Source organism: Corvus cornix, chromosome 1A (genome assembly GCF_000738735.6).
Source record: "Corvus cornix cornix isolate S_Up_H32 chromosome 1A, ASM73873v5, whole genome shotgun sequence".
NCBI classification, from domain to species: domain Eukaryota; kingdom Metazoa; phylum Chordata; class Aves; order Passeriformes; family Corvidae; genus Corvus; species Corvus cornix.
Genome location: NC_047057.1, coordinates 27889435 through 27912438, shown reverse-complemented (window position 1 = coordinate 27912438; position 23004 = coordinate 27889435). Strand labels below are relative to the sequence as shown.

General features: G+C 37.2%; 1 protein-coding gene across 1 annotated transcript in view; it reads right to left on the bottom strand.

Annotated features, from left to right (window-relative positions):
- The window catches only part of CNTN1 (contactin 1), a 229420-nt gene that overhangs the window by 161690 nt on the left and 44726 nt on the right, over positions 1 to 23004 (bottom strand). The window contains exon 2 of the mRNA XM_039570741.1: positions 484 to 530. The gene's annotated coding sequence lies outside the window, so the exon portion shown is untranslated. The remainder of the gene's footprint in view (positions 1 to 483; positions 531 to 23004) is intronic.

The following is a 23004-nucleotide window of genomic DNA, read 5'->3' as shown; positions in this document are numbered from 1 at the left end:
GAACAGTCATGTCATACTATATGTTTATATTAATGACACAGTATATAATCTATATACTGTCATATAGACAAAAACTCACGTCATTGTAATTTAGAAATGGAAAAAAGATCCAGATAAATATTTGACTCTGTAAGAACAAATTAAACAGTAAAACTGGAGATTTTTGTGCTATTTGTCAGAGAATTTAGCTGAGGATGACTAAAAACTTTAATCTCATCCACATTAATTTGTTTGTTAAATTACAATTAACTGAAGCAGTATGTGAAACAGAAATTCAAGGAGATATTTCACAAAAAACCCCAAACTGCAATGAATATGAAGAATTACTGTCATTTGCTTATATTATACAGATCCCTTGGATCCAGTCCTACAGAAACATTCAACAAAACAGCTTGACAATATGTCAAAGACACCAAGGTTCAGTCTCTCAGAAAGAGTACTTTAAAATTGTATGTAAAAGCTGAAAAAATAAAAGTTACCAACCTCTAATAAGGTAGACTCTGTTTCACTGCAGATCCAGAGGCAATTATCTAGAATTGAATAAAAACAGGGTTCAGTTGTTTGCTTAATCCTCAGTTTTTCAGTTACCAATTGTTAGAATTTGTTATGAATATTTTCCTAATGTTCTCATACAATCAGATGTTTCCCAGATGTTTCCAGCATTCATAGATATGTGGGTTTCCAGTTAGCCACTTTTTTGTATAAAGATAGGACATAGCCATAAAATTCTACTAAAATTAAACCTTAAAAACGGAGTAAATTTGTATGGTTTTATTTTTCCTGATTACACAAGAAGCTATTATAGACTGCCTTTACAAATTGGCTTGGGTGCAGATTTAGGTACTTTTCCAAGTTATTAGTACCTTATCAGAAAAACTTGATCCTAGAGCTCTCTCCTGCAGTAAATTACACTGAGATGCCTGCTCCAACACAGGCTGGTATACAATCACCAAACTCCTTATTTCTGTAACACATAATTCCTCCCTCTGTGGTATCTCTTCTGACCCCTCCTTACCTTTGTTTCCATCCATCAAATTTTGGCAAGCCCTTCCAGAAAAAAACCCACAAACAGTACACAACTTTGGGCATAACTTCTTTGTCCCAACTCTTTTCTGATTCATAGCTGTAGATGCTGTCAAACTACCTCCAAATCTCAACTGCTTCTCTTAGCAGTTTGGGAGTGACAGCCACTATACATCTTGATCAGTGGATCAAAGGTAGGAACTACACTACAGTGGTACTACTTGCAATTTTTAAACGCTTGCGAGATCTACAGCAACCCCAACCATCATATAATACAGAGTACTCACTTCAGAAATTGGCTACATAAAATGAACAGAAATTAACAGATTTCCAGCTCACTCCTACCTCTGTTGTATTTCCTTTCGGAACTGTAGTTCACCCATATTATAAATAGGATTTTTTATTTGTGCTAATAGCCAAAAGGTTAATGATTTAAGTATGTGAGATATGGAATTTTTCTAGACATATAAAGTCCAGTTGCTAATTCTATGGGTGACATAAAAAATCCAAGCAGTCACGCTCCAAAGCTCTATCACTCCGTAGGTAGCTTAGTCAAGGTGTGCTTGTTACTCTGTTTCTCTTGTACTCTGACTTACTGTACTACTTTTCACTGTGCTGAGAGAAGAAGATGATGACTGTACTTTCAGGCTCATCCCTTCTCCCTATTTATAAGTTAGTGTACGTGTTAAGACACCCGGGCTTAATCCTTCTGCTGCTGCTGACATGGGCAGAATATCAGAGTATTTCCCATCTATAAAATTTCTATTATTTCTACCTCATTGTAAACTACAGCTGAGATTATGTGGACAAAAATAATTTTAATAATTTTAACTACTCTTACAGAGCCACAGACACAAAAAGACTCATTTTGCCATGCCTAAGGTTTATTCTCCATTCACTACCTTGCTGAGTACATATTTGCATGGTCAGAAGTCTTAGTAACTCTGAAAACTGGTTTTCAAGAAAGACATTTATCTCAAGTAGGAAGTTCTTGGAGGAACAAGTTACTTAGTGCACCATCAGAATAATGCAATATATTCTGTCATTCCTTCATCTCTAAATAAAAGGTTTATATGATTGCTTCATACTTGATTAGTTGGGTTGGAAAATAAATTAAAACAGAAAAAACCCAACATCAAAGTTTGAATGGTTTTCTGAAATGGCAAGCATTTGAAGAATGTCAATTTCTTATTAGAGCTCTCTAGGCTAACTATGTATTTTTCTGAAGCAAAGGCTTGAGAACTATCTACTACCATATTCAGTGAAACTTCCTAACACTACTAAGCAATAGTCTTTCTATAATTTTCTATATATTATATTCTATCATCCTTTTATTTTACACCAAACTCTGCACTTGTTGTTAAAAGATTTACATTCATTTATTTCAACTGAGGCTTATGACTGCTGTGCAATGTAAGAAGAAAAAAAGGTTACAGAAATCACCAGCAAATTTAGTCCTCACGGCTCAGCAGCTCCCCAATTGCCAGGGCACAGCAGAGGGAAGGAGATGCTCCAGCAAGATTCACTCCTCATGACTAAATAAGCCATCTTCCACAGAAAACTCTGGGAACCATCAAGCCCTACTCTTCTTTCATATTTATGCAACAGCACAGGAAGTCTCACTATTTCTATCTATTGGTACCCGAATTGAGCCACTGAGCAAGCTGGGAAAGTGATGGTATTCATTTTACAAGGACTCACAATATTGCATCAGGTGTCATGAAAATATGATTTGATAATTTTAGCTCATAACATAATGAAGACAGGCAGATTTTTTTTCTTTTCAGTTTTACCCCCTTTTACCATTCATAGTAGATTGTAGTGATTTGCACAAATCTCTGTACATGAAAATTTCTAGAAAAATACACAGAATTTTAGAACATCTTCACTTCTTCAGCCGCAATCACACTGTGAAGCGAGAGAGTGGTGATAGATAAAGATTACTGCTGAACTCAATAATGCCTAAGCAATCATAAGGAGACCTTGAAAACACCACTTTCAGACTTTGCTAATCAGAAGAACCCATCAGTTCAGCACCAGGCACTGGCTGTGCACAGCAATGGTAAAAAAAAGCCATTATAATTAACCTCCACTCAGAGAAAAGCCCTTTTGTAGTATTTTTCATATATATGAATCCATTGTGGAGGACACTATAGGAGGAGTATGTCATGCAAAACATCATCCATGGACAAGAAACACAGGGAAAATAAGAACTTTACCAAGCTGAAAGATGATTACTTTGTTTGTATCAGAAAGATACTTGTATCTCTATGATCTACTAAGGAATGACTTCTGGCTGGGAATACAGTACACAGAATCCTTCATAAATAAAAAACATGCATTGTTTTTGTGCATGTCAAGGAGCTTAGATATTCCAAGTTTCAAAGATACACAAAGCTGTTGCCTATCTAGAGACATTAAGGTTCAATTGAAAAATCAGTATGCTAGTTTGTCACACTAAAAAAATGATCTTGGTACCAATCATTAGACAAAGCATTTCTAAAGGTATAAATTGCATTAAAATTTCAGTTCTGACTCGGAACAGTAAGGACTTCTGATATTTTTCTAGTATCTTAGTCAAACTGTAAGTGATAATTTGCTACCCTTCCATAAAGTCTTCCTCTGCAATTTCACCTAATCCTTTTAAGTACCTCTTTTCTTCTTCCCACACATACGGCCTTTCCTACATGTCCTTCACGTACCAAATAAAAAAAAAAAAAAAAAAAGCTTGAAAACTGGACAAAGATTATGTAGCTTAGCTCTTTCTTAGCTCTTTCTGGGACTATTGTAGAAGTCACACCAGTCTTCCTTAAACTCAGATGTTAACCTAACTCACCTCAAATGCTGAAAGCCAGGCTTAGATTCACCTGAAAAACAGGTGCATTCACAGGAAGGTATGCAATTTTTACTAGTGTAAAAAATTTCCAATCACAGAATTATCTACAACCCTAGAAAAACCCCCAAAGCGTAGCGCAACGCTGACACAGGAAAATATCAAAGGCATGAGCCAGAAAATATAAGTCACAGTGTAAAGGAGTGAGTCAGGTAAAATCATTTTTAGCAGCAGTAAACAGAAGAAAAAGTAAGATGTGGAACTAGGAATCAATTAAGAAAGTGCAAGTAAGCCAGCTGTGCTAGAAAACCTGTAAAAATGTCTCTAAGTGGATTTATGAGAAAGCAGTAGGGGACCCCCCCCCCCCCATTAACATGCCACTCATCCTTGCACCAGTGTGCAATTGACTCATCATAACCTCACTCATCTGCCCCTCCAGTTGTCCTTGAGAAGTATTGACACCACCAGGCTGCAGACTCAAAGGATGCTGAAAGGGTGAGCGTACACCAGGGAACAGAACACATACTAGAAAGTCTGTGTAATAACTGTATCAGTAACTGTAGCGAGTTGGACTGACATAACAGCTGTATTTTGATTAGAAAGTTAAGACTATAGCTAAAGATAAACCCTTAGCTCCTCACATCACTCACCACTCCCTCTGTCCCTGTAACAGAGGCACAGCCCCTGCAGTCCCAGGCTGTGCACCAGAGCCCTGCTTGCCTTCAGCAGAGCTGCTGCAAAAGGTATCAAAAAACACAAGTCCAGCTGCCACCATCAAGTTACAGTGAGGTTAAGCAATTTTTAAAATTGCTTTAAATTTTAAAATTGCTTTGGTTAATCACAGCAAGATCTCATCATGGCTGGCTGCAGGCTGTTCCATTCAATATTGAGGTCTGCAAACATGGGCAACTAGATCTGTGAGCAGTAGAGATCCAAGGTCTCGCCCTTCTACAGACAAGCCCATTGCAAACCCAGGCTGTAAACAAGTCAACAGTGCGAAAGAGAACACTGTCAGTGTGCTAAGGGCCTCTGCAGTGCTTGCTCCCTGTTTATTCTGATTTTAAGCCGACTTAAGCTGAAGCTTAAGTCACTGCTTTCGCAAGGAATTAAAATTGAGTATTATAAGTTATGCATTCATACTGGAGATGTATCACAAAGCATGGAGACAGATATGGCTCCTGCCTGGGAAATTACAAAAGCTCTTGTCCTGAAAAAATTTACATATCAGGAACTTTATTCACATAAGTAATCATGCAGGACCAAGACCTTATTTAATCTTTTTCAGAAACTGAGCCTATACAAACAGCACACAGATGCTGCCTCCACTTTCAATAGCAAGTCATTCATTTTATATCATCATTCTACCACTAATTTAGCTGTAGTGTTGCTAAGAGGATTTCCAACATATTAAAGAATTGAATAATGAATATTATTGAAATAATATAAACTATTTGCATTTGAAAAGTATATTGTCTATTCCAAACAACACAGCAGGAGATCGCCTCCATGTATTAAGAAATCTCTAAACTAATCACTTTAAGGCAATGATATTACCTATTGGAGAATATGAATTTCTGTTCAAAACCTTCTTCATGCAAGACAGAAATGGATTTTGGCAAGGTCAAAAATATCTGTCTGTGGCAAGCTAAGTGTAAGTATGAATTTCTGTTGCTATAAATAGAAAAAGAGGTTAAAAAAAAAGAAAAACAAAGATGCTTGCTTTTTTACAAAGACACAAAGTTTCTTTTTTTTGATTAAACCACCCTTTGTTCTAGAGAATCTTCAAGCTGGTAATACTTTGTTAGTATTACTCCAGAAAACATGTGATAACATAAAGTTCAGTTACATAAGTTACCATCTTACCACATACTACAGCACTAGAAAACACTAAAAGTCTTTTTGCAACGTCCTCTGGGTGTGAGATGTCGTATTCCAAATGTCTTAGCAGAGAACAAGTTAGAACCACTCTAAACTGCAAGCCCCCTCATTTCTATACTATTTTAATGCTGAAGAAACATCAGAAAACAACAAAAATCATCTATTTCATAGCTACCCTCACCACTTACATACCATTTATTGACATTTGGGCAATTAAATTATTTTCTCTAAAAATATGGGAATATTTAAATGGTAACCAATATGGAATAAGTAGATTTTATTCTAGAGTCAACATCAAGAAATTCCCTTTGTGCTATTTATTGTTAAGTGGTATTTTCAAGCTCTGACTTTGCTGACATTCCTGTACCTTTAAATTGCCAGTTCATTGAAGGACAAAATTAGATTATTAGTTATTGGATTTCAGTGATCTAATGAGCATGTTTGGACACCCATAGATTTTGCTTATACATTATATTTTGACCATTAGATGCGTAAGATTTTGTGAGGTGTTCCTGTTCTAGCATGTGCTGATTATGGCTGGGATAGTTAATTTTCTGCACAGTAGCTGGTGTGGAGCTGTGTTTTGGAATTGTGCTGGAAACAGTTCTGATAACACAGGGATATTTCAGCTGTTGCCAAACAGAGTTTACACAGAGTCAAGGCCTTTTCTGCTTCTCACCTACCCCCACCATTGACGACGCTGGGGGTGCACATGGAGGGGACACAGCCAGGACATCTGACCCCAACTGACCACAGGAATATCCCATTCCATATGGTGTTGTGCTCAGCATATAAAAAGCTGGGGAAAAAAGAACGAAGAGGAGGATGCTTGGAGTGATGGTGTTTATCTGCCCAAGTCACCGTTACCTGTGATGGAGCTCTGCTTTCCTGGGGATGGCTGAACACCTGCCTGCCCAGGGGAAGTGGTGAATGAATCCCTTGTTTCGCCTTGCTTGCATGCACAGCTTCTGCTTTACCCATTAACTGCCCTGACCTCAGCCCACAAGTTTTCTTACTTATACTCTTCTGATTCTATGCCCCTCATCCTACCAGGCTGCCGGTGCTTGGTGGCCTGCAGGGGTTAAACCATGACATAGCTCTTACCTGGGTTGGGTCCCAACCACAGATGACTCAGACTCCTGCGAACAAGTTTCATTCACACAGAAGCAGTAACAGCCAGACAAGTGAGATCTCTCTGTGCACTAGGTCATCATAAGGGTACATTTATAAAGAATTAGGTGGTATTTCAGTGAGGCACCAGTATTTCAGCTTAGGGAGGTATCTCCAGTATTTAATACCAAGGATGTTCTTCACCATTGACCAGAGCAACTACCAGCCCAGTTAAGGCTAGATACGAAAAGTGTTTTCCTATTTCACACAAAGCATAACAGGAAGTAGAAAAAATCACCTTTACTGACTCCCTCATTTTCATGTATTGTATTGATGCCATGATGACTTTTTGCCTTTTCTTTTTTACCTCTTTTATATACCTTTTTATAGTTTTTGTATTCTTCATGTTTTTTAGCCTGCAGTCTTAGACTTATTTGTTAAGCTAAGAGACTAAACATCTTAGAAGCCTCATAGTCAGGGATCAGAAAGCCCCAGACCCCAAGGTCCTCTCCAGAACACAATTTGTAAACTAAGATAGAACCATCCAGGGGGAGGTTCCTTGGGGAGGGGGGCTCACTCGAGCCTCTCACTGGGGAATCTTTGACAGATGTGTTAATCAGTAAGACCTATAATGTTATACCCAATCTATCGTGTGTGTGCATTGCAGGGTCCATTTCAGTGCACTTGACCTGGACGTGTGCACCTAAGGATCCTTAAAATAAATACCGAGGCAAAACCCCTTTTTCCATTCTAACCATGTTTGATTCTTGATTTTAAGACCAGGAAAAGGCATCAGTATCACTACTGTATTTGCTCTGCAAGATAATGGGAGAGTTTGAAAAAATAGCTGCAACAGAAGCATTTACTGAAACCAAAAGCATCAAATCAAAAAGGTTTGCCAGAGTGAACCAAGCTCAAATAATTCATCAAGGCCCTCCAAATTTAGGGTTGTCAAAGATCTGTAATGTATTTCTCCTAGTACATGAAAGGAAAATCATCTTTTACCCTCGAGAATAATGTTAGCAAAGTGCATTCAACCAGCTCAGGCTGAGTTATGCTAACAACCCTGTTCACCTCTGGACATGGAGACCTTCAATCCATCACTGTAGAATTTGATAAAAATGTTCCGAGAACTGCCAAAAGGTTCATATTTAATTATCACTGGAATCAATAGAAAGAAATATTGCAGAAAATTACATGTTCTACATCATTTAAGTTTCCTGATTCCTGACTTCTGGGCTTCAGAGGCAGCCTGCATTACCTTCTAAACCCTAATTCATCTGGTTTAGAAAGAGTAATTAATTTTTACTCCACAGAACATAAAACTGTCACTACTTCGAAGTATGTTCCACAGGCCTGGATTTACTGGGAAGAGCAAGGAGTTGCATCTGCCCTTGTTTCTATCATGCAGAACACCAATTAAACAAATGATCCAATTCTTCATTACAGGCTTTTCAGCTGGTTAGTGCATGCTTAAGAACTAAAAAGAGATCTGAATCTAGCTCTGCTTATGAAACGAGAAAGGACATTGTATCAGCTCCTTGGAACAACCAAACAATTTTTAGTAGGAGTTGGAGAAGCATTGCCTTAAACTTTCTGTCAGGTAGCAGGATCCTAAATAACTTACTGAGTCAAAGAACTCAAATTGGAAAACAAAAGCACTAATAATTCTGCAATATCCTTAAGGTACTAATTTGTTTGCCTGACAAAATCAGATATGATATTCAAAATACTACTACCACAAGTATCTAGCCTCAGGAATAAACATACTAGTGCTTAAATTGTATGCAATAAAATAACCTAAAAAAAAGTAAATTAAGTATTTGAGTATTAGTTTTTATTTATTGTGCATGGCACTGAACAGAGCTGCTAAAAGCATAATAAATTAAAAGCACTTCATTTTTATTTGTGAAATACTGTTAAGATATTTTTATTAAGAAAAGGTACCTGTGTACAAGACACAATAAAGTATACTTCTAACTGTACTAGCAAGAAAATATCCTCTTTTATATCTGACTTGTGTTTCCATCTTGCTTAACAATTCACCTATGCGTACTAAACCAGAAAATACTCAGCAAATTTTCTTTGCACTTATTTAAATACTCATAGAGCAACATAAGTTGCTGCATGAGCAGATGACTGAAGAAGCCTTAGATACATGAATCCTGCAGCTTCTCTTGCCTCAGTAAGAATTCCAGCTCCTCTTGCCCTGCAGAATGATACACTATCCCTACAACTGATCTCCACACTCTGTAAATTTCCCTCCAAGTGTCCCCACAACCTGCTATATATCTTGCTTAAGAAGAAGGTGTAGCAGGTGTGTGTGCTTCCAGCACAACAGGTAACCACGAGGTAACACTCGTCCTTACTGAGGTCAGTTGCCATTATTTAGGGAAATTGCATCCTTCCTCAAGCTTGAATTAGAAATCACACAGGTACAAAAGTTACCAGAGAAACACCAGTGAGTGCACAGTACAATCATCTATGTCTCATTTCCTTAAAAACAGGCTAAACAATATGCAGGCCCTCATTTTTTCATTAAATGTTTCTCTGGAAAACTAGATATTGATGAAAGCCATAGCATGTCATGGGCTTTTCTGCCATTCTACTAATGTAAATCTCACATTTATATATAGCCAGGGTAAATCAGCTTCTCTTGTGTTAAAACTTTTTCCCTTTTTTTAACTTCTCTGAAATTATTAAATTAATGAAAGTATTACTTTATGTAAAATTACTTCATTGAGAAATGAACTATATCATCAAGTCCTGTCAAATGGACTACCATATCTAAATTTCAGATATTAACTCTAGTCAGATACTGATCATTTGGATCGTTTTCTATTTCTACAATTAATAAAAAACAGATTTCTCCACTAGCAAAAATAAATAAAGCACTGAATTTTAGGATTTTGGATGACATCACTGACAGGGAAGAAAACTAAGATAAGCTCTCAGGGATATAGATGGGCCCATGTAATGAAAAATTAGATTAGGATTGCTAGGAAAGCACTGTGAAAGCTTTCCTGATCATGTACATTATGTCAGATCACAGAGTCCAGATAGAGTGGGGCTCTGTTATCTGTAGCATGTCACACAGCACAACATGGCTCAGCCTGTGGGATGCTTTCACCTAGCCTGTGGGGTTTTTTTACCTGGTCCAGAAGATGCAAATCAGCCATTTGAACAGTAAACACAGCTCCAACAGTCATGTTTCTCCTGTGCTTGCAAATGGGACCACACTGCATAGCTGCTGCATGCTCTGTCAGTGCATGAGGTGACAGGAGGATAGGTGCTTCCTCCTATCCACAAACGGACTGCTAAAACTCCATTGCTGCAGCTGCCAGTGAGTTATGAAACTTGGATCCAGCACAGCCTGATCCATTTCAAAGTGCACAGCTCAGTCCCCCCAGATTTCACAGTCAGAGGAAACCAGGACAGGCAAATGACAGGTGGGAAGGAATGAAGACACAGAGTAGTGCAGTAACTTGCTTGTGTGCTTACACATAAAATGTCTACTATTCTGATAATAAGTGGGTATTTTCTAGCCCATGTATCATGAAACATTAAGAAAATTCTTACAAAGAATTACAATTAAAGAATATGTAGCTTCTAGTTTGCTCTCATACCTCACAAGGGAGATACTCTGTGACTGCTTTCAGAAACAAGCTAATGAATTATACCAATTAACCACAATTACTTACCAGTCTGGGTTTGTCCTCTGTTTCATCTGTTTGACTTTGCTGACAGCCATTAACAGCCATTACTTTGCTCACAGCATCATGACTGCCCACCTGAGATACAAAAGCCCCTTTGAACCCCAGAGAACTCCCTGATCATTATCAGGTTAAGAAAATAGTATTTACCCTTGCTTTGCTTTCCATCCCTTCGCCTCTTAGTAAGGATAAGGGAATAAAAAATACAAGGAACAAGCAGTAAATCACTATTGAATATTAATTTCTGATAAAAAAAGGCCCACATCCAAAAAAACTTTATGCTTATGTCAGAAGAACAGAGAGAAAACAAACAAGTCAACAGTGTGGCCCCCGTTTAAGAGAGGACACATTTGCAGCTCTGGCCCATCCTGAGAGTCATGATACTCACTACCACGATGGACTGAGTGACTCCTGCAGCATGGGCCAAGAAAGGAACTCTCCCAGACTGTTCTTCACCTCCACCTTAGGAGAACATCAGACCGAGTAAATGCATCTCCTCTTCTGCAGAAGAAATTATTAAGGCAGTTCCTTTTACTGCACCAATTCCCTCCTACCTCTGAGGTGATCAGATCTTACTGATTCTCCTTGACACACAGAAAACTAAATCCTTTGCCCCTATTTCAGTCTTTGCTACAGATATTCAAATGCTTTTCTATTGCTCTAACAAGTTTTGAAAAGTCTTCCAGTGCTTATATCTCATAAAGAGTAAGAATTAGGAAAAATAAATGTTGATTTCATTATGTGGTGCTATGTTTATGTTACAAGGTTCTCTCTTACTTTTGTAGTTATTTCTAGAAAGCCTGGGCCGATACATAAATCACTTCTTCCAACTGGGCTCGGATAAGACTTTGTAAAATAATAGCCAAATTCTGCTCTGACTGAAATCACTGCTAAAACTTTCACTGATCAAACTGGATACAACACCCTATAATAACTGTACGATCTCAACAATATCGACACCGTCCTAGGTTTCCCTTTAAAATATGAACTTAGACAAGGTCATTCATGGTTGCATATTACAAAAGTACTTCAAGAACAGATGTGCACTGCTTAGGAAACTCTTGCTCTCTCACGCATGGTGCTTTGAACCTTGCCCTCCCCGACACAGTCCCTTGAAAGCAGGGAGCATATGTTTGTATAAACCAAAGATGATGAATTAGATGATGTGCAAAATCTAGATTTGATTTATTGTTTGCTTTTGTCCTCTCAGATGTATGTTTATATATCAAGGCTAAGCTTCAAAATCAAAGATTATGTAAGACAAAACAACTTTAAAGGAAGTTCTAATCTGCCTTTTAACACCACTAAAAGACAAACTTATCTCTGTTACACCCCTGTCAAACTTAAATTCTGTTTGTGTCAATGCTGAGTTGTGCCTCACAACTGGCTGAACCATACCTTGGTGAACCTTCATGCCTCCTGTAAGCTTTGGCCTGGTCTGACTGGATGGCTTGTGAAATCTGGCTACACTGTACAAGTTAGAATGCTAAAAGCCAAAAACAGCATTAGAAAAGAACATTATCAATGTTCCAGATATTAATGGACTTTGAAACATGTTTTTTTTTCCCAAAAACTAAGTGAATTTCTTCAATCTGTTATGAAACATTATTCACACTGGGACTGCTTTACACAACTGACTACTGAAGACTTCTCCACGTCCAGGTTACCATTTTTTATTGCAAGTGGGAACTGGCTCCTCCAATCTATTTCAGATCTCTCATTACTAGGTTAGAAATTAATTTCTCATGTTTTGTTTACATTGCAATTCTCAAAAATAACTCACATAATGGGAAATAAAAAGGCACAACTTTTGAAATGTTTTCCAATTGGAGAATGAGTTTTGGGATGTAACAACTTTTTGAGTCAGCAAATGAAAGCTTTTTGAAGGGGATTTATCCTGTATTTTACACATTCACTAGGAGGGAAGTGGAGGAGGGGTGAAGGAAGATAAACCACAAAAGAGGATGATGAGGACTTTATGTGGATGGGAATTTCTGAAGATCAAAATGGTTTACAAAATATTAAGGAAGTGCCTGCTACGGGAAAAACACGGCAAGATCTGCACAGATGGTTAACATTTTTTTGCTTACTTGTTTTTAGGACCAGTTGTTTAAGAAATGCTTTTCAGTTTCTTTCCTGGTCTACTTCCCATAATTATATATTTTTGATTGAAAACTCCCAAAAAAAGCTTGTTTCCATTTGCCTGAGTGGTCCAATCTGCTTGTTCTTTTATTGTTTTTATTTTATTAAGGAAGTCTTAACAATCAAACTGAGCAGACCATGTTCTTCTCAAATTTAATTTCTGCTGTGCTTTTTCTTTTTCATAGCTTGGAGAATGAGGGAGGGAAATAACTGGCCAACTTCTGTGTCTATCCACTATGGTTTTTAGAGAACCCTGACCAGAAACTCATTTTGCTTGACCATGGTGTTCCCTAGCACTCAAACTACATTTCTGAAATTCACATAAATAACTGCCAAGAAAGCTACGTCTGGTAGAAAACAAATAGGAGAAAAACTTGCCACAATTCAGATGGACATGGTTTCATTGCTAAAAGTACAGCAAAATCAAACTACAAAGACTTTTATTAGATTTTTTTTTTTTTTCACAGTTAAGTCTGTTCAAATAAATAAGGTTCTAGGACAGCTGAGAACCACCAAAAAATATGGCAAGGGACTAAAATGCTACATTCAGTTTAAGTGACATATCACAAAATTTGGAGGTCAGCTCTGTATATGCAATGTCATTCAAGAAAAGTATCAACGTTTCATGAACTCTCATTCTCTTACAGTTAGAATCCTGTTGTCATTGGCCCTGCAACTTCAGCATCCTTAAATTTCATCTTTCAAAACCAAAGGTATTTCAAAATTATGGTTTTACTTTCAGATAAGGAAATCTGCTAAGTAGCCTGTTATCTGCGTAGGAAACTGGTACTCCAAACTTAGATATTTTAGCTTTGTTTTGATACTAGGTGAGCTCAAATAGCAGATGAGATATTCCAGGCAGTCTACTGCCTAAAACTGTAAAAGAGCTGCTTTTGTATAGTTCTACTCAACTCTTGCCTAAAGCCATCACCTTTGGCTTCTTGACCCAAAACTCACTCTGCCCCAAATGAGAACTTCTTGTGTTTGAGTGATTTGGAATTGATAAAGGACAATATCTGAAATCAACTTCTAAAGTTACTCTACTCCCAAAAAATTATTTATTCCTTTATCTCACTGCTTATACCAAGGACTGTCTTGAAAATCTCCCGTTTATAATGGTAGAAGGGAGTTGAACCATACTGCACTTTTGACAGATCCAACTAAATGTCTGAAAGCATCCATGAACACTGAGGAATAATATAAAGCTTTGTAGCAGTGTCTTTTTGGATGCTCTAAATACAGAGTGTTTAACTATGCAGAGTGTTTAACTAGCTTAGCTGCCAATCTGAACCTTCATAGAATTGTATATAAAGTGTCCTGTGTTTTATAGAAATTTATAAAAATTGCTCTTACGGACTTCCCCAATACATGCTAAATTATTTCTTTTAATTGCAATTTCTTGGCCATCCAAGAGATGCCTAACAGTCCGCATTTTAACTCCTCCCACAGTTTAAATATAGACAAGTAGAACTGTTTCTGCTCAAAGAATTTTAATTAGAATCCTCAGAATCTGAATTAAATAAAAACTAAAACCTACTTTTCCTCAGTGAAAAGAGAATCAGAAGGTAAGGCAGATAAGCCTTGGTTAGACATATTTCAGTATTTATTTCCATTTTTCAACCCAAAAAACCTATTGGAAAAGCATCCATGTTTTTTTGTTTTGTTTTACTTCTGCTGCTATTTACTTTGCAAGAAAAATTTTCCACTATGGGCAACAAAAGCCTTTTACTGTATCTTCCAACTGAAGGACAGAAAACTATTATTTTTCTCAGTTACTAACCCTGAGCCTTTCCCTAAATATTTTCCAGAAATAATAAGGGAAGCTATTTCTTTTCTGAGTTAAAGTAGAAACAATGCCAATATAAAATCAGTAAAAATTGCCTGTAACTGTTAACTTCTACCCTACAGCTCCTCACTTTCATATCAATTTGTGGTATGTTTGGCTGTATGTTTTGTTTGTGTTGTGCAGGCCTTTGAAATAAACTGGTTGGTGTAGCATCCCTGAATGCCAAGTGGAGAAAGCAGATCCTAGGAGGAAGCTCACCAGTACTTTTCAACAGCATTTTTATTAAAGGAGCAGTAATGTCTCCTATCACCTTGTAACGTCTTTTAATGCAAAGGAAAAAACAGATGCTTACTTGTCACTAGAGACTGAGAATGTAATTTTCCTTCAGTATTTTCTACAAAAATGATTGCTCTACATCTTCTTCGACTGCTTCATCAGTTTGCAGATTGCTGAAGGAAAGATTCCTATTTTAGGCCACACATTACATTGCAAAAAACCCCCATGAATGCAGGGAATAAATAGTAACAAGAATACAGTCAGCACAGAACAACATTAATTGTTAAAAGGAACAGTCAATGTTCTAAATTATAATGCACTATCCATCTCTGAATTTTGACAGACAAGAGTTGACAAATGCTGAAGTTTCATTTAGTTTTTTGTTCAACAGCTGCTTTTCCAGCACCATCCCCAGTTGAAGAACTTTATCACAAATCCCAGATTTCAGCAGATGTTGAGGGCACAGTATCTCCCCTCACACAGAGACTTTTATTCACACAGAAGCTCAATAATTCAATAAAAACTTGAGTGTGCAGTACATTAACTAATACGAATGAACTTAGGACATGGGAAGAATGGCTTATAAAGGCCCCGGGCAGTTACCACATTTCTAAATCCTTTCTAGCATGTGGAGAGGAAGAAGGACTAATGACACCAGGAGGTGCAGCTTTGCATGGAAGTGCAGCAGAAACTGTACAGGACCCTGTGCCCCAGAGTGCAGGTGCCTCCCCAGAGGGAGGATAACATTGACTTTTGCTGACATTGGCAGCCAGCCAGTTCTCCAACAGAGGGAGACACACACATGGCGCCAAGTCCCAAAATATGCTCAACGTAGACACAGGGATGCTGAATCCCGCTTGAGGGATTAAAGTCCTTCTTTCTCCACTCCCTTTTCACATCAAAGTGGGGTCAAATTCTTTCGTTTCTGAACTATTTCTGAGTGCTCTCTAGAGCAGCAAGTGCTACTCCAGGCCTCGTACAGTTATCCTGTGCTTCAGCTACCACGAGTTTTTTCATAGCAGGCTATTGACAACATTGCCCAAATTAGCCCTGACAAAATATACATTACACACACCAATAGGCTGAATTGCAGGGCTGGTTCTGGCAGCTGTATGACAGTTCTATTACAGCACAACTACACCCGAACTTATAGGAATGAAAATGTGAACAAGAAAGATGTATTCCTCCACTGATATAAAATACTTCGAAATTACATGATGAAAATAATGCTCAGCTCCTCGTTGTCACTGCAAATGAATGCATTCATAAAAATGAAATCCACTGGACCATGCTGTCATTTTTTTCAAAGCACAACAAGTTTGAGAGAGGCAAGAAAGATAGAAAGAATCATCAGCTTATTACACTTCAGACCATCAGTTTCTCACCTACAGTGAACAGTGCGACCTGGTGGAATTCACAGGCTGGTCATGGCTCCAGGATTAACCATCATATGCTGTTTAATAGCAAAAACAATGTAGGCAATTTGTTTGTGTACATATTTTCATTCTGAAAAGAAGAAGATTTATTTACACTATTTTTGGTTTTATTTTCCTTTCCCTAAGATAAAGGAAACCTACATAGCTTAAAAAAGCCAAGCTATGAGTTAACATCTGTCTTTTTTTTCCCCATATTTTCAATTAAATCTCCAAGGTACAACTCATCTGAAGAAATTCCTTGTAATGAGATTATACATAATAAAAATGTGACAGTTATCAGACATTTCTGCTAAAAAAGACCCTAGTGAAGGGGGACAAGATAGAACACATCAGATCTGCATCACTTGTTATTTATTATTAAGTTTTTACTTCTCATTGTTCACTAAATTAAATATTATACTTTATATTCCAACAACATAATCTAAAAACAGTACCTTGACAGTCTGGTTATAAAAGGGGTAGTTTTTTTTTTTAAAAAAAAGGACAGCGAATAGAATTTATGAGAAGACTAATGAAGAAATGCTTTCCAAGGAGCAACAACGTTTTGTTACGCTCCTTACAAAAGCATAATCTTTTTAAACTAACTTATTTTATTGTATCTGTTATAACATAAAGCTTTCTACAAGGCTCCAGTATCTTGTGTCACTGTGTCTAGAGAACAGCATCCTACTTGTAAGAGGTACATAGAGATCTCATGCAATGTAGTAGCTTCCACTGAAACCAAGATGCCTCCAAGAATGCACTGTTGCACACTACCTGCACTCGTTACATACAATTAATACACCTGGGGTGGTCTGCTGAAGCCAGAACATTGAAAAGGGGCACAGGATGCACTTTGTACATTGTTAAGGTGCACAAGATACACTAAGCATCATAAATGCTGAAGAATGATTAGCCACTGTCAACTGAATTTGTGGATTCTGAAAAACCATGGGAAAATGTCTGGTTTGCCCAATTTAACAAAAAATTTTTGATTTTTTTTTCCCAGCCCTGTTCAGCATTAAAGTCCATCCGCCAGGACTGTGAGGATGGGATGGAAATCATAGCCAGTACTTTTTGTTTTCACCATGGCCAGAATAAGCTGTGGTGCAATCACAGGGTAAAATGGGTTACAAGATTTTGTTAGAAAAGGATTGCTGACAACCACTGCATATGGTAACAAACATTTGTTTACACAAGAATATATATATCTCTTTAATATATTATGCCTAATACACTCACACTCATCTTTAGGACACATACTGCTGACAGAGTTGTCAGAACAGTCACTCGTGGAAAATACTTGTATCTTATTGAACTTAGTGCAAAAGTGGTCTTTTAAAAAGGACATTGCTGACCTATTTGATATTACAACAGGTATATAATGCAGTTGAAAATGCCTGTTTTATTTTACATCTTCAAGGCAGACTTCTGAAATGTATTTCCCTCCTGCCTGCTTACACACTCATTCTTGATATTTGTACTTATCTTCCATATTCCCAGCTGTATTTATTCAAATTGTATCTCTAGAAATGAGTAGTTCTGGTCTTTGTTGATGAAGTAATAATTGAACACTGGAATCAGTGCACTCTTTTAGAAATATGTGTCTTTCAATTCCTTGTGCAGAATGCACACTTTAAGGACAAGAAAAATGATCTGTATGTGATTAATTTTGTATTGTGTTGAACAATAATAAAGTAGCAGAAAAGAAAGGCAGCATAACTCAAGAGTGCTTTTACAACTATTTCTTCTGTGGTACAAGCACCATTTTATCTAGATTCCGTGGTCCTCCAGTGTCCAGTTTAATTCTTGTCCCCAAAATTTATTTTCTCTCCCTTTCTTTTTATACATTCATGGTATATGTCATCTCCTTAGAATGCACAGTACTGTCTGTGGGAAGACTTGGCATCAAATTTGCCAACTCACACCCTTCTTCCTCATCCCAGCCCCTTCAACCTCCGCTGCCACCATTCATGTACTGTAAGACCAGTAGGGCAGGGATCATTCTCACATCTCTTGCCATGGTGCCTACAGCAGTTACTACAGCATGTAGTTCAGATGGCTGATAAATCACTTAGCACAGTATCCAAGTTCCTGTATCACACTACAACAGAAAAGCACGGTCATGCCGCCCAGATTGGTATGTGCACTAAACAGACTGCCTAACACAGGCTGCCTAACTCAACTGCTCCTTCGTACATGAACCAGGACCCAGCAGTGTCTCAGGAGTAAATAAAAATGCTTCTCCACAGTTACCACAGATCTGTGAGTGTCTATCTCAGCACAGAGTATACAGACACAATAGCTCAAACCCACAGCACCCTGCCAAGCTAACCTAGGTACAGTTTCTCCTAGGGGTTGATCTTGATTTACCTGGACAGTGTAACTAGTATCTCATGGTGTCTGTCAGACAGATGACTGTCACAAGGTCATCTCTGAACAGGAGTTTACACCCTCATCCTGATGGGCATCTAGTCAGTATACACAGATTATAACCACACAATGTACTTTTAAATTTTAACTTGGTCTTCAAGTAAGGAATAATCAGCACATACCTTATTTGTCATAAATTATTATTTTTACTTACATACACAGGAAGTGATTTACCTAGAAAAGGAACTGAACTAAACTAACAGCCTGAAGTTACATACCAAGACAGCAGCGCAAGTGGCAACAGTACCATTTATGTATTCACAGCCTACTTTCCTCATCACCAGGTAACTCTTACAATGGCACTTATGTCCCACAGTGACTAGCAAAGCCCTAAGGTGAGCCAGATATATTACAAGAATTATATTAAAATATTCTTGATGTTGGTTTTATAAAAATAAAAATAATAAATTATGCCAAACCAAAAGTGAAGAATCTCTCTTAGTGAGAAAGGTTATTTTTATCAACTTAAGCGTCTCAGGATTGGGACCACTTCCATTTTTCTGCCTTCTCATATGACATCATGATGATGGTTTTATTATTTAGATCCATCATTTGTTTGTTTTCAGTGATTTCTATTGCATTTTAAAAAAACCCCAGCTCATTTAAATACCATATATGGCATTGTTTTCAGAATACCATTTACTACAGTTATGCCTTAAAATGGACAGTATTTCTCTCACTGTAAGACAAGCTACATTTTCCACATAGAAAGTTTGGCCTATATTTGGTGTTTCACTCTTCCTGAGTGCACTGGAGAATGGGTTGGAAGCATGAGAAACCAAAAAACCAGGGCTAACAAACATGTTGGTGTGCATTTCTTAAACTATCCTCTTCGTTTAAAAGTAAATAGATGTTAAGTCCTTGAACAAGGCTAACACACACACACAAAGATTCAAAATAGGCAAGAAAAGATTGGACTATGCAGACTGCAAATGTAAATGACACCATGCTATCTCACATGGCGTTAACATATGAAACAAAAATGAAAAGAGAAATATGGGAAGAAAAATAAGAAAAATGAGTCAAATTATACACAGCAGCCCAGACAGCTGTATGAATCTTGTAAATGTACTGCTGTAGTATTTGAATTGCATGCAGCATTCACATGATATTTCTATAGTCAACATACTGAAGACTATGTTTTCAAAAGGAAAAAACCCTATAGGCTGCATGATAATCAGGAATCACTAAACCTGAAATACTAAACCTCAGAATACATACACACACACACGCAATTGTATACCATCAAATTCATTTCCATTTTTGCAGTGTATATTTTCTTTCTATATGAGACTTTAAAAGTCGTATTTGGTTACTGGCTGCCAGAAGAAAAGCAAGTGAAGCATTCCTTAAGCTCTTTGGGAATTCATCTCACACCTTTTTTTCAGTCCTGTTTCGATCTTCCCTATGTGGCTGGAGTATTTGATTGTTTACTGGTCTTGGCTGTCACAAATGCCAGGGTCTGGAACATGACTTGCAGCCAAACATACTCCTTGACAACACCTGTAAGCATAAAGCTCAATGATTTGTCTTGAAAAAAAACTGAGATCCTCTTCAATATTAATGTGGTGCTAAAGTTCTTTACAATAACCTCTTCATTGGAGACCTCAGGGAGGTCTAAGTAGTAATTTCTGATGAAAAGGTACCATGATCAGAAATTTTTCTTTATTTTTCCAGATACCAACAGCCTTTCATTCAGGAGGTTTTCCTTTGTAACTAATGGTGCAGTCATTTCTTTGGTGACAACTGAGTGGCACACAACCAATGCTGGAATTACCAGCTTTTACTTAACAGTGTCAAAAATGGCTGCTGACCAGCAGATTCTACGGCTCCCTGGGGCAGCTTTTTCTAAATAAAAGTGGACTATCTCTGTTCTACCTAAAAGTGGACTACCTCTGTTTCTCTTATGAATCAGGGAAGAAGGTAGGGTCTTGAAGTTTCCCCTGACATCTCTAGGCCCCCATTTCCAGCACTGTGATCACAGCTGGGGCAGATCTAGCTGGCAGTGACGGCGCCAAGCATTTTGAAGCCAGGTGTTTTTCCAGTCTCAAACACTGACTCCTACACTTCTGGGGCATCTGCTCTGTTTTGATACCAACCCAAAATCTGTGGCTAAATAAAAGGCAAGAGTATTAAACCATGGAGCTGACTCCCAAGAAAGAAATAGTAAAGTAAAAGAACTTTTCTCTTTGGTCTTGAGAGACTGATAAAATCCCATCGTAAATCTGAAACAGAACCATATCATTACTGTGCAAAAAGAATTGATCAGCAATATAAAAACAGGACAGCAAAACAATAATTTTTTCTCCATTATGGGAATTGTATAACCCAAAATAAACAGCTTCCTATCCACCAGCTAAATGTAAGAGTTATTTTCAAGGCTGACAACTTCCTGCTCTAGTTATGCAATTTAGAAGTCTGAAGTATTTATATTATTAAAATCCAGCACGTGGTAGAGATCTGGTTTTGTTTGAACAGGTCCAAGGCACAGACTATACCAAGATGATTTTTTTTTTCTGCCAAAAATGGAAAAATGTTACTTTACTGAATTTCTAGCTAGGAATTGTTTTATTTAAAATAACAACTCAGATAGTACTGTAAGGACCAGTTTTATAGTAAGACAAATTAAATTTAAGAGTTGTGAATTTAAAACCACTTATTTCTTATTTTATCTGATCTGCCTTGGTCATCTGTTATTCTTCTTATGTTTCTGTGTACTTTTTCCCTGCATGTACAGTATTTATTTTCAAACCAAAATACTCTTAACAAAATTAAGGAAACAGCATATTTTAACTGAACTATTTAAGTGTAGATTGGCTAGATAAGGATATAAGCAGAGTGACACATTTTTGCAACCTTCTCCATATTTTAGTGGGAGTTTTTTATTACAAAAAAATCCCACAGAATTGTAGCATTGCTGTTCTATAGAAAATGTAAGAGTGAAGTTAGTTTTTTGCAATGGAAGTTTAAACTACTGTTGTATCAGGAATCACTATAGCTTTATTATTTAGTTGTCTGCATGCTCCCATCAAATTTCTGTCAAACCTCCTTTCTTCCAAATTTGACTGTGTTAGTAGCAACTTTGGAGAGATGGAGAGAGTCAAGAGTGGTGGTAAATTTCTTCACTTCCTCATCTAGTCTGCTGCCCAATCTCACTGCATATAGAGAACTCATCCTTATTTTCTACAGTTCACAAAAAGAAGGAAAACTGTAACTCCAGCACAAAACATCTGTGTTTTGCTTTTTGTATGCTCGAGCAAGTTATTAAAACTTGTGTAAGATTAAATGTCAATGCTTTCATGGTTAATTGACATACATTATCTAATGTTTATTTCTGTAATTTCATTTTGCTGTATTCCCTTCTCATTTTGCATTCTGAAGGAGAGAAGGGCAGTTTTTCAGCTGACCTAATGAAAACACTGCCATGACAAATGAGAAATCAACCTGTGTGCAGTGGAGTCTGGCTGAAGAGAATGCTAATTTTCTGCCTCAATACTGCCTTCAAAGAGATTATTCAAGGCTCCCTCTGACATGGAACACAGTGACCAGCCAGCAAATGCTAGAGATGAAAATAACCTTTATCTGTTTTAACAAAAAGGTGAACTAAAAAACCAGTCAGTCTTACCCTCAATGTTTACTACTAGCCATGGACGAAGTGACTTTATTTAGTGCTTATTCAGTAACTTTCATTGATAGGGTTGTTACTCTAGATTTTTTCATTATTAAATCAGAATAGTTTATCTACATAAGGCAAAAGATGCAAAAAATAAGCAATACAAACCTGATGTTTTTTTAAAAAATTATCTTTTACTGGCATCTAGAAAATGCCTAAGAAACCCAGAAAAGAGATTCAAGCCACAGTTTTGCATTCAAAAACTACATAGACTGAAGCTGTGAACTTACTGTCCTTGTCAACCGGGTGGAGTTATTGATAGAATTCAAGTATCAAACACTGAAAAGCATGAAGACAACTCAGATGAAAAACTGAGGCTCAGCCCCAATCTATCAAAGATGCATGAATGAACTAAAGTCAGCAAATTATTCAAAATACAAAGCATAATGAAAACCTTCTTAAAGTGACAGAATGTACCAGTGGAGAAACGACCTGAGATTACTAAACTTCGTAAGCAGTTTATACTACCAGGAATGCACCTAACTTTTTTTCCTAAGCAGTATTCTTAATGAATTTTAAACTTACAGTAATTAGTGACATAGGGAAGTCATTATATTTTGCCTTAGTCTAATTAAGTTTAAAAAATAATCTTACTGAAAGTACGCTGATACTATCTGCTGTAGAAGTATATATGAATAAAATCCTGACCACAGTGTTCTCGTGAGTGAAGCAAAATATCACCCAGTAATAATCAAAGCTGGCGGTGCCTTCCATACTTACGA